This window comes from Diabrotica undecimpunctata, chromosome 7 (genome assembly GCF_040954645.1).
Source record: "Diabrotica undecimpunctata isolate CICGRU chromosome 7, icDiaUnde3, whole genome shotgun sequence".
Classification (NCBI taxonomy): Eukaryota; Metazoa; Arthropoda; class Insecta; order Coleoptera; family Chrysomelidae; genus Diabrotica; species Diabrotica undecimpunctata.
The window spans coordinates 49346963-49360451 of NC_092809.1; the positions used below are offsets into that span (position 1 = coordinate 49346963).

General features: G+C 33.5%; 1 protein-coding gene across 1 annotated transcript in view; it reads left to right on the forward strand.

Moving 5' to 3' along the window:
* The window catches only part of PGAP5 (Per1-like protein PGAP5), a 40320-nt gene extending 27058 nt beyond the window's left edge, over positions 1-13262 (forward strand). The window contains exon 7 of the mRNA XM_072537251.1: positions 8398-13262. The gene's annotated coding sequence lies outside the window, so the exon portion shown is untranslated. The remainder of the gene's footprint in view (positions 1-8397) is intronic.
* The last annotated feature ends 227 nt before the right edge of the window (positions 13263-13489 follow it).

A 13489-nucleotide genomic window follows, 5' to 3' on the forward strand; every position in this document is an offset into this window, starting at 1 on the left:
GGGTTAGGTTTGATTCCTTCGGTTGTCACTACGTGACCTAAGAAAGAAACTTCTTTCGTGAGAAACTCAGATTTGTCTAACTGAATTTTTAAATTATTTTTTCTGAAAGTGTCAAAAATAGTCGCAATATGAACTAAGTGTTCTTGCAGTGACTTGGAAAAAATAATGACGTCGTCCATGTAGACGAAGCAAAACTTATGAATAAAGGGCCTAAGAATATTGTCCATTAACCTTTCGAATGTTGCTGGGCTATTCTTTAAACCAAAGGGCATACGTAAAAATTCAAAGTGACCATGCGGAACTGAAAAGGCTGTTTTCCGAATAGAATCCGGATGAACTTCAATCTGATGGTAACCTTGAGCTAAATCTAATGTTGTGAAATAACTGGCTTTTCCTAAGTTATCCAGTATCTCATCTATCTGAGGAAGTGGGTAGCGATCACTTTCAGTATGATCATTAAGCTTCCTATAATCAATTACTAATCTAAATTTTTTCTGACCTGAGGCATCAGCTTTTTTTGGTACTATCCAAACTGGAGCTGAGTACGGTGAAATTGACGGTCGAATTATCTTATTATCTAATAAATTATTTATTTGTTTTTTTATTTCTTCCTGCATTGCTTTGGGATGCCGAAATCCCTTTACATAAATTGGATTTTCATCCTTAGTTTTAATTTCGTGTCTAACAGCTGATGTGAAAGTTAAATTTTTGTTTTCATCGTAAAATACGTCTTTAAATTTTTTGCAAAGACTTATAATTTTATATTTTTCTTCGTTATTCAAGTGCGAAGTACGGATTTTGTTTTCGTTAAAATGCGTCGTTGGAATTTTTGCTATATTATAATTACAAAAGTTCTCAACTTCAATTCTCTTATTAAATTTCATAGGCATAGGTAAGTCGAAAGTGTCTAGAAAGCCGTTTTTTGCAACGTGAATAGAATGGGGAATTTTGATACCTTGAAAGTGTCTTTCACGCAATAAAACTTCGCCATTATGAACGCTTACTGGAATTTTTTGGTATAAAGTTTCAAATGGAATGCTAACGTGAGGATTCTCGAAGGTTAAAGTATGAGTTGCGTAGCTAATTGTGGCGTGGAATCTTTTCAGATCGTAAGTTCCAAGGAGGAGGTCAAAGTGTTGGCTAAAATCAGCAATTTTTACGTCGAATGTTTGTGGAATTCCATATTCTAGGAATAGTGGCGTCTTAATATTTAAGTCGTGCTTGGAAGTAATTTTCATTGACGTTAGCGAAAAAGGTTTTCGATAAATATGATTTTTATCAAATAGTTTGAGAGCTCGCGGATTTAAAATTGAATGGGAACCGCCGGTATCGATTAAAACGCGTAGATGTGTTTTGGGTGTAATGAAGCAAGGTAACCCAGGGGAACTTTCGATATTATGTAGGTTTATACAGGGGGTGGATGATCGTCTAACGGGATGGCTTGAAAATCCTGATGATTTTCATCATGCAAATCGGGCTCTTGTTCGGATTCGTAATTTTCGAAATCATTTTCGAAATATTGGGTATCATTTGAGTCTATGTGAAAATTGTGGCTTCTATTAGTTGTAATCGTCATGGGCTGATGGTTTCTGGTTGTGGTAGTTTGAACACCGCTCATTGGAGTAGCAAAATTTGGTTGGGGTCGAAGAGCTTTATATTTATTTAATCTTTGTTGGTTGTTTTTCGGAACATTGTTTCGTTGGAAGGATTGATTTTGTTCGTGAGAACTGAAATTTTGTCTCTGAGGAAAATTATAGTTCTGTTGTGGAGTAAAGTTAAAATTGGGCTCTGTGTTGTGAGTTGAAGGTCTCACATAATTTGAATGCGTGGGTTGGAAGTTTGAGTATGTGGGTTGGAAGTTTGAGTGTGTGGGTTGGAAGTTTGTGGATCTTTGATTATTCGAAGATTGATAGGGTTTATTTTTGAGTGGGGCCTTTTTGTTTTGTTGGCTCTTAAGGAAGTTCATGTATTGTTGTTGATTTTTGTGGTTATCGTAGGCAATACACTTTTGAAGGGCTTCTTCTAGGGAATTTAATTCAAAATGCGATAAGTATTCGCAATAAGGCTCGTTGATTCCGGTACAGAAAGTTTTGAGGGCAATGTTTTTGAAATATGGAGTTTTAAAAGTGACTGTCGCGGGATTATCGTTTAGGGTGATGTGTTGGAGTAAGTCGTTCAGATTTGTAGTTATTCTCTGATGATAATTGTCGTAGGATTCACTATGTTTTTGGACGGTAGTGGATAGTTGTGTTACTAATATGTCTTCGGAACGTCTGTCTCCGTATTTAGTTAATAATGCTGGACGAATTTCTGTCCAATTGGTTTTATTAGAATAGTTTAAGAAATTTCTAGGTTCTCCTTTAATTCGAGATACGATATGGGAATTTAAGATAAATTCTTGGGACGGATTTAAATCTTGGGTGCCTAAGAAAACTATTAAATTATCTACTGCTTTGATGAAGGTGGAGAGGTTGTCTCCAGAAGAGAATTCGGGCAGAGTTGAGCAAAGGCTAGCAATATCGCTATTGGTCATCGGCATTTTGGAACGTAATTTAGATGCAGGCTTAGATTTAGAGGTTTGTAGATTTCTTTTTATTTTTAAATTTAAATTGTCGAATAGTAAACTTAAATTTTCGATACTATTTTGGGAAATATCATTCAATGTACTCATAAAATATATGCAAAAATATAAATGCAAATATATATAAAAATTCGTTGAAGTAAAATAATATAAATTCAATAAACAATAAATAATAAATTCAATGTAAATGTTTAAGAATTCAATTAAAATAATAAATGCTCATAAACAATGGTAAAGAAAGGAAAAACTTACGCAAGGATGATCGTGTTTGATTTCCAATACATTTTTCTCTTTTACCAGGTTCTTCAGGATTTCATTAAACTAATGTAGACCAGGAAACGACTATGTTTCTGTATGAAATATCCTGTTCGCAGCGCCAGAAATGTTTCTTCAACGTCGATATTCCCAAAAAAAATCTTTATTTCTAAAATAAGTTACAATTTTTGAGAAATTCTACAAACTACTACATTTAATGATTTAAAGTTGACTATTGAAACATAATAATTACAATAATAATAAAAATATTGATTTCTTCCTATTTATAACGTCGGATATCGGAATCTGCTGATTCTTAATAGTAAGGGAGCTTATGGCTACATTTCTATATACATTGTAAATCCCAAATCATGATTTCCAAAGTTTATACATTGTAAATTATGATTCGGGAGTGCTCCTAGTAGCATTTAATGTGTCTTGGTGTGTTTATTTCTACTGCATTTTGAATGCAAATTTAAACAGTTATGGTATCCTTTTTATTTTAGGAAATGTCGAAAAACAGAAAGCCCCTTACTGAACAGGAACTTTTGTACTATTTAGAAAATGATGACGACTCAGACATTCCGTTGTTGTCTGACGAGGAGTATGACAATGAAGAAGAAGACACAACTGTCAAAGATAACATGTTTTCAGTCCCGGTTGCAGATGATGTAGAAAATAGAGAAGTAAACAAAACGTGCTCAGAAGTACCAAATCAAAATGAAACGGAACTAGAAGAAAATGTTGATGATCTAAAACAAGAAATAGAAGACTTTCACAAAACATATGACCTCACTGAAAAATCTAAAATTAAATGGATGAATAATGTTACATATGAAACAAGACATGTTAAGTGGTATAAACCTATTCCAGACCCTGTTTATGAAATACCTCCTCCTATTGTTTTTTTCATGAGATATATTCCAGAAGAAATAATGCAGCAGATGGTGAATATGACTAATTTGTATATAACTCAAAAGAATATACCACGAATGTGTCCAACCACATTGGAAGAAATAAAAAAGTTTATTGGTGTCCATATCGCAATAGGAAATTTGCAGTTTCCGAGAGTTCGGACGTATTGGAGTCCCCTCTATGGAATTTCTCTAATAAAAGATTCCATTAGCCTACACCGGTTTTTCAAGCTGAGACAAGCATTACATTTAGTGGATATTTCTAGCCGTCCCGAAAATAACACAGATCGAATTTGGAAAGTCCGGGACCTATATGATTGTATTAGAAGAAGATGTCAGGAGCTTCCTCTAGAAACTAAACTCTGTGTTGACGAACAAATAGTTCCATTTAAAGGCCAACTGAACATCAAACAGTACGTCAAAAATAAGCCGAAAAAGTGGGGAATTAAAATTTATGTTTTGGCAGGACAAAGTGGTATAATGTATGACTTTTTAATATATCAAGGTAGCACTACTGAAATAAAGCCGGTCTACAAACATTTTGGCTGTGCCGCTTGGGTTGTCATGCAATTAACAGAAAGAATAAGTGAAGAAAATCATGGTCTTTACTTCGACAATTATTTCGGAAATTACCATCTCTTCCAATTTTTGCTATCAAAATCAATTTTTGCAGTGGGTACAATACGAGTAAACCGCTTTTTAAATCCCCAACTTCCCACTGATAAAGAATTAAAGAAAAAAGGACGTGGCTCTTCTTCTATTGCACTTAGTAAAGACGGAATTGTAATAACCAAATGGTACGATAACACATCGGTTATCACAGCGTCCAATTTCATTGGAATCGGAAAAGAGGACTATTGTACTAGATGGGACAAAAAAAACAAGTAGTTACCTCCAAGTCCGAAGACCAGAAGCAATAAAAATATATAACGAAAATATGGGAGGGGTGGATAAGGTTGACTTTTTGTTGAGCATTTATAGGTCATTCGTCAGATCTAGAAAATGGACTATTAGAATGATATTTCATGCAATTGATCAGGCTTTAGTGAATTCATGGCTGGAATACAAACGTCAAGCTCTTGCTTTAGGAATCAACAAAAATAAGATAATTGATCTTCTGGCATTTCGCGAACGTGTATCGGAGCATCTAATACTGTTTAAAAATCCTCCTAAGAGAGGAAGGCCAAGTGACACGGATTCGCCAGTTCAAGCGAAAAAAAAGTGTGAAGCAAGACCATTTGTAGAAATGAGATATGACGGCTACAATCATATGCCCAATGTAGACGAAAAAAAAGATAATTCTAGATGCAAATTGGAGGGGTGCAAAAATAAGACTCATATATTTTGTTCCAAATGTGAAGTCCATCTGTGTCTGATGAAGGGAAGGAACTGTTTTTCAAAATTTCATTCAAAATAATGTTTGTTTTAATATTTTTATGTGAATAAATATTTCTAGCGTAAATAGAATTTTTTATTATTTTAATTCACCAAGACACAATGTCCCTTCAGAGGGACATTACAAAAAACCAATAAAAAGTGTAAAAATGGTACTTTTACGAATAACAACCTTAGAACTATGACAAATAAAGCAAGTAAAATAAATAATATAATTTTTTCCTCAAAAAATAACGGATGTATACTTCAAGGGTACTTATCATTATGTCCCTCTGGAGGGACAAATTCACTGAAAGGGTTAACTTGTTATGATGTTCGTTAAAATTTGGTTATAAATTTTATATACTCTACACCTGTAACACCATAACAACTTTGTATTCTTGGAAAAAGGAAATGAGGCGTATTTTTAATTTAAATAGGTAATAGTTTGTAATGGAATACATGGTGTCATTATAACAAATACAGTAACGAATACATTACAAAAAAACATATCCTTGATGCGATGCAGTGTTGTGAGAGACCCTATATATGTTATATTCGTAACTAATTTTTATAAATACCTTTTATTTTTATAAATAACTTTTTGTGGTATCTAATAACAGATTTAACAGACTTCGGTACAAAAGTTGATCGTCCTGTATATCGTTTAATATAATAACATCATTTCATATGTTTCTTACAGTTTCATCATTTCATAATTCTCTATATTTTTTGCTTTCTCGACAATACGGCAACTCTGTGCATTATTATCAACGTCAAAATTGGATGACGGTTTTATATTGACATAAAATAAAGAAATATTATACTCGGTTCGCTCAACTTGAGCATATTTTGACAGATTCATTGGCGGAAACATACAACACAAATATTCCTACCTCTTACTAATATTAGCCCAAGTAAAGTATTGCAGCTTTGCACCAAGTGTTGCGGCCTTTTTCATTGAAAAAGGACGAATAATCATGAATAATGGGGGTATGAGTAATTCATTAATTTTTAGTAAAAACTTTCATTTCATTTCATTAAAAACTTTTCACTTGCAGCTTTTATATAACGTGCTCATAGACGCTATTGTCTAAGAGCACGTGTGCTTGGTTGAATAATAATTTCCAGCCCGTCAAAATTTCACCAACTTCGAAAAAAAGAATTACTAAATTTACTAGACAGTTGGTACTAGTATTCGCGAACCGAATATATCACTGCGGAAGTCGTATTGAGAATATTTGATTTTTATTTCATTTTATCTTTTATTGGGATATTAAAAAAGTTTTACATTTTTTAGAAATATTTGTTGTTTTTCGTAAGGTATTAATCATTTAAGGATTATTTTAATCCAAATTATGTACAAATTTGTTACTATAAAATGTTGTATATTGTGTAATTTTGTTATAATTGTTATTGGTATTAGTTATTTCTAAGCATTGAGTTAAGAAACTTATGAGGCTCGAGGGAGATTGGTATTATGTATTTTATTTGCAATAAGTTATATTATGAAATTTTAGTAGAAATAAGAAATATATTAATAATGATATGTATATTTATAAATGGAATTAATGTGACGAAAAAAAATGCGCACATTATTTCAATAGTATTACCACAGTATTATTGATGGCTTTGTTTTGTATTGGATCCGTTTTCCTTATTAGAATTTCTCCTGGTGTTCCTGTCTTGTATTATAACAATGACAGTATCATATACGAAATGGTCTTCCAGTTCGTTTCTCCTCATTATTCGCTTCCGCTTCATTCTTACCTTTCTCTATTAGACATACTCTACGTTATTACATTTTGACACTAGATATTAGAGTAGTGGTAGTGTTGTATATAATAGGTTTGTTCCTTTGTTTTCTGGCACAACTTTTAAAAAAGTGTAAATGTGCTACACTAAGTCGTTCCTTTGCAACTTAGGCAAGAAAAGAGAGAGGACAGGTAACGTTCAATTAATAAACCTTGGCAAAGTGAGTCCAGTTTCGATGTTTTTTTGCCTATAAAATTAGAAATAAAAAACGTTTGTACCTGTTATTTTTAAGAATTTTAGACTAATAAAACATTTATCGTACAAAAATGTTTCATTTTAAATAGGAATTAATCAATCTATAACAATACCCTATACGTCGCCGATACCTACTTCTGGTGCCGATTTTGGCATCAGTCCATTTGACTACGCTTCCACTCTCTTTCCTTGTCTAAGCTTTGCAAAGTGTTCATCACTCTGTTCTGTTGAAAAATGTAGCGTAAAAAGTGTAACACCAGTGTAAATAAATCTACACCTGCTTCTGAGAGGGTGACTATCTACACTCGTCTTGCGCAGTATTATCCAACGGAGTTTGACAACTGTTTAGCTGTTAGATGTGTTTGTTTACAAAAAATATCTGTTTCTTTTTAGCTAGCTAGCTAATTATAATAAAGTTTATCTAAATTAAAGAAGAAAAATCGAAAATAGAAGAAAACCAAACAAAATATCTAAAGTTAAACAACTAGTAAAATAACCTGACTTGAAGCGCAACTCAAACTACCCTAGAACGTTCCTTTGTTTAGTGTCACAGCTATGATTTTCGTTTGACACTAGCCAGTGTAGCACTCAACCACACTCGAAAGTGCTACACTAGAAAAGAAAGGAACAAACTTAATATTCTAAATGGCACGTGATTGAACAATTTTCCTCAAAATTCTGCTCATTTAATCTATTAAGAAAGTGGCGTATCGTGCACTAAAATGTATAGATGCCTCTCTTTTCTCACTAAAAGTTTTCTGTTCACAGTGCCATATGTTTCGCCTTTATTGAGCCTCATCAGGCAGTGTCAAATCAAAGACAAACTCGAAAGAAATAAAGACAGGATTCCTAACCAAAACTCACACTTTTCTACTTTTACTCTAGAAGTTACAAAATTGACACCACCGTATGTCCCTGAATTACGTAGCAACCGCTCCAAAAAGGATGAAATTTGCTTAGAAATCCTGATATTCTGTCTCCGGGTCTGTCTTCTATATGATACTGACTTACAGAGGGAAAAGAGAGGCGATAAAACTAATTACAAATGTGTGTGTGTGTGCGTGTGTGTGTATGTATATGTAAGTGTGTGTGTCTGTGTGTGCATCTTAAGAGCATTGTATTATTCTCAGGTTACAATCTATTGACCCATGTTAACGAATTGGCTCTTGTCGAGATGCCATTTTTATATTTCAGTAAAGGGGGTCACTGTGATTGCTCAAAGAAGACTGAAGGTAGTAAAATATTTCCGCTGTCTTTGTGTAGGCTGAAATCCGCAACAACACCAGACGAAATACTCGAAAGAGAAAATCGAAGACTTTACGAAGTCATGCTCGTTAGGTGTAGTCAAAGAAATCTTTTTCAACTTGGAAGCTGGAGTAAGTTGGATATTTGTGTTTGTAATCATCATAATCTAGTTGTCGCTTTATATGTATATTAAAAATTAGATAAATAGAAGAACACTAACACTTTACAAGTACTATATTTTACAGATAACCAATCACTAACAAATCTGAACATATCACGTGCAACCTCAATCTTTTATTTTGTACAAAAAATATTTTACTAACATAAATCCAAATGAACGACGAAAATTATTGTTTTTTCCTCCGATGGACAACAAAATTATAGCTGAAAAATAACTGGCAGAGTACCATTTTTTCTATCTTTCTGATCACAATGATCACACACACTGATTATTCTGTATGGAAACTAAATTAGTCTAAACCAAAGTAGATTATTGATCTGAATACGAATCTTAGCTCCAAATTGCCAATTGGCCCTGGATTCTGTGATATACTAACCTAAAATTGCAAAAATAACGGTTTTTTGGCATATATATAATAATTATGATACAATATAGACTGATTGTTGCAATACCTGCCCCAGTGCGACAGAGAAAACTGACGCAAAGCAGTACCAACTCTCTTGTACTATCTAACCAACCTATCTTGTCCTCATCTAACCAACATGTACTTGGTTTTGTCTTCGTTGATGACTTCCGACCTGTTTCGCCGCCGTTTCCAATTCTAGGAAATATTGCTCAACATCTCACTTGCTACGCCCTATTATGTCAATATCATCAGAGTATGCTAAGATTTATATCGATCCATTGTAAATAGTACCGCCGTCTCAAATTCGTGTGTCTCGGATTGCCTTTTCAGAGGCAACGTTAAATAGAAGGCAAGCCAGGGCATCCCCTTGTCTGAGTCCATCCTTTATCTCGAAGGATCAAGAATTTTCTCCCTGTATCCTAACGCTGGCTTTTAAGGTAGACATTGTCATTCTCGTTAATCGGATGAGTTTTTCTGGTATACCAAACTTACGCATTGATCGGTATAGTACTGTTCTCTTGACACTGTCGTATGCGGCCTTGAAGTCGACGAATAGATGATGAGGTTCAATGTTAAATTCTAATGTTTTCTCGAGGATCTGTCTTATTGAATGAATCTGGTCAATTGTTGATTTTTCTGGAGTAAATCCGGCCTGATATTTTCCAACTATGCTAACTGTAAACTTGTAGCCAGACAAATAGAAAAAATTTGCTAGTATTTTGTAAGCAGTTATACCTCTGTAGTTGTCACACTGGAGCTGATCGCCCATTCATAGGGCATGGTCTCATTTTGCCAGAAAAGAAGTAAAAGTTTATGCAGTGCTTGTAGCAGGTCGTCGCCACCATTTTTGTGGAGCTCACTACAAATTTGATCAGTTCCTGGTGCTTTATTATTTTTAAGCTTTTTAATGGCTTGGGCAACCAAGTGTTGAACAATTTGGTTTGGGTTGAATAGATTCAATATTAGCTGCAGATAAATTAGGAAATTCAGATCGAAGATGTTGATAACACTCATCATCTTTATCAAGAGCTTTTGTGAATTGTTTCAATAATCCTAATTTTACATAAAGAGTTCGTATAAGCTCTTTCTTTCAATGTATTCAACAAGACTTTGATTTAGAACGTTGTTCGAACCAATTGCCCACTCCGATCTTTTTGGTTGCTCTCTTAACTCTTCCTTAACTCAATGTTTTTCTCGAGCCCGACTATCCCAAAACAAGGGTACTTAATGTACCCAGACTGTAAGCCGCCCAAAAGATTAAGTATGGTCGAGTGACCAATATGAACAGCTGCATAGTTATTACCATTGTGAAGCAAAACTGCTTTAAGGCATTCTTTTGAAACATCTATAAAAGCCGCCAATCATGTGCATTGTATAAGCATTTTTTGAAGAAGTTTACAAATTCTTTAATATTATGACAGTACACTAAAGAGTCGTCTTTTGTAAAAAAACTACAAACTTTAGTTCTCTTTTCCTGTAAAGTGTAATTTTTGTCACTGATAATATCAAATTTCTCTCTTTTAATCTTGAAGCGAGCAGTTCAGCTGAATCTTTTGGAAGATTAAGATCTCGAACAAGAACATCTAAATCAGCTTGATTATAAAGTATAGGATTTTTCTAACTATCTTCATATTCACTTACATCTTCATCTTCCGAAGCATTACACCTTCAATGTTCGATGGCCCAGCAAATGTTTTTTCAGATTTTTCTATTTTGCCTTTTTTTGCTGGAGTTACACTTTGTACAAATTGATTTATTCTGTCTAAATTTATTTTGTTTAAACCTGTGATGTCATGTGCACAAAAGCAACAGTCCCGAATGCGATTTTACAGTTCTCGCTAAGTCATTGGTTCGATGACTACGTCTCTATCCAAATTATGAAATTTAGCCAAAGCTAAAGATTTGATCAAAGATTCGCATCGAGTTATAAATGAATGAATTTATTTTTTAAAAACGAGTTAAAATTTTTTCATACAATAATCCATTATAAACAGTTTATAATTATTGTAATTGTTTAAAGACATTAATTTCTTGAAGAGCAGATAATTTCATTTCTATCCATAGTGTAAATTAGTGTTTATTTTTTCGTAATTTTTATCAAATTTCTATTGAATTTTTTGATGTAAGTAACAAAGATATAAACATTTCTAAGAATATTTTAAACCATCAAACAATCGGAGGAAAAAAATCTATAATTAACTTAAGCGTAATACAGATTGATCACTTTGGTCAACCTTTTATTACGCTTTTATGGTAAATAAACAGTATATCTCAGGTTAAAATCAAGGTACCAAAACCAATAGATGTAATACTAGTCATTGTAATATATATGTGGGTAAAAAAGTGTTACTTTTTAGAAATTTAAAACTATTGTTTAAAATGTATAAATAAATGTATGTATACAATATCGTTTAGGATACAGAAAAAAGTGTTTATTAGTATTTCATTATGCGGACAACTTTTAATATTGTTATCCTATACTGTCACATTGCATTATATATATATATATATATATATATATATATATATATATATATATATATATATATATATATATATATAATTTTTTAAAAGAATTCAAAAAAGAAAGAGAAACATTTATCAGACCAAAAAATCAGAACCAGCTCAAGGCGCAAAGGAATTGTTCACGTACCGGCTTGAAACTGAAATACTACAAGAATGACTGGAGTAGTTTTAATTGTTGTGGTATTGCGACGGGGAAAGCAACAGGAAAACCACCCCAATATATTTTCTACAAATCTAAATGGTAGACGGAAGCAGAAACAAGAAAATGGCTCTTAGTCCGTGGCACCCCTTAAATGGGGAGAGGGTGCGAAGAATCTCCCCGTCAACTACTATTGAGGTCTAAGGAAGTGGATCAAGAATCCAAATATATGACAGGATAGTACCCATTGCCACCTGGATCGTACGCAGCTTATTCATGTCCGGGAAACTTACAAATACTGAGAGCAGAAGAATGAAAATAGACATCTTAGGGATGAGTGAAGATGGTCTGGTCCAGGAAAACAAAAAACAAAAGATGGCTATATCTATTATTCAGCAGGAACCGACCCGCTATATTAATATCGGACAAAATTGTACAGTCAGTCATAGACTTCATCCCTGTAAATGATAGAGTAGCAATGTTGAAATTAAGAACAACCTATAGAAACCTAAATATTATTCAGGTCTATACTCCAACAAGTGACAAGTCAGATGAAAAAAATGAAAAGTTTATAATATAGATGAAATAATGCGACTGGCAAAAGGAGACGATAATTGTTGCTTTCTGAACATACGATGACGTTTATATAACATCTAAACCCATCAGAAAGAGAGGATGAATATATATGTTCAATATAGAACTCGCTGGTTTTCTCCCTAGATTGCTTTACAAAAGTTGAACGAATTAGCATAAAACACAGCTGTTTTCTAAAACTAAATATTATGAGAAGAATTGGGGATATCTATATCACACAAACTAAACCGCTTGTCTACAAAAGAAATCAGGAGTATGCTAAAATATGATACGGAAGGAAAGACCAATGACTTTAACAGCTAATTGCCACATAAATATAGTAACGCAATGGGACGATTTTGTATATAAGACAAAAACTTTATATAGGTACAAATGGTTAAATAAAACTACAATTATTATACAATATAGTAAAAACGTGTTTAAATAAACGTAAAATGTTCTGATAAAGTTGAATTTAAGTGTTCCAAATAAATATTAAAATGTCTCTCGATTGGCTGCGCAAGATTCAATAGAGTTCATGAGTGAACGTATTTAAATATAACAGCAACAAAATGCATATACCAGTAAACGGTACTTGATATAGCAGGAAATAGTTTTTGTAACAAATTGTGTAGGTTGTACTTTACCCCAATAGAATGATAGCACCCGCCATCGAAAACGATGTCTTCTAACAGCAACCACAAAAGTATTGATGGTGGTGGAGCATGCCTCAACCCCTAACTCAGACACGACTGTCTTGTTAGGCCGATGGAACGACTCGGCCTGATACTGACTGCAAAACCGGCGGTTAGTTCAAGAAATGTTTTTTACCATTTGACGCTACGTGTGGGTGATAATTACCAAAGCGATCGGCAATTTTAAGGAAATCGTCTAATTTCTCCATGCTTTAGTGATAATAATCATGGGTGACTTTAACACCAAGGAGTCAACCCCCTTGGCCTGGTGCTGAAGGAGACAATATAGGAGCATACAGTCTTGGAACCAGTAACAATAGGAGAGATAAAATTTAAAAATTCTGCGTAGAGAACAACCTGTTAATAGCCAACACTTTCTTCAACACTGCAAATCACCTGCAGATAGGGAAGATCAAATTGTTGAGAATCAAATTGACTTCATTTTGCTCGATAACAACTTTAAGAAGTACATAAAATCTACTAAAACATACCCTGGAGCTGTCATTCATAGCGATCACAATCCATTTCTAATGGATTTTAAAGTAAAAAGATTTCAGATTAGTTCCACTTCTCTTTGATGTTCGAAGAGA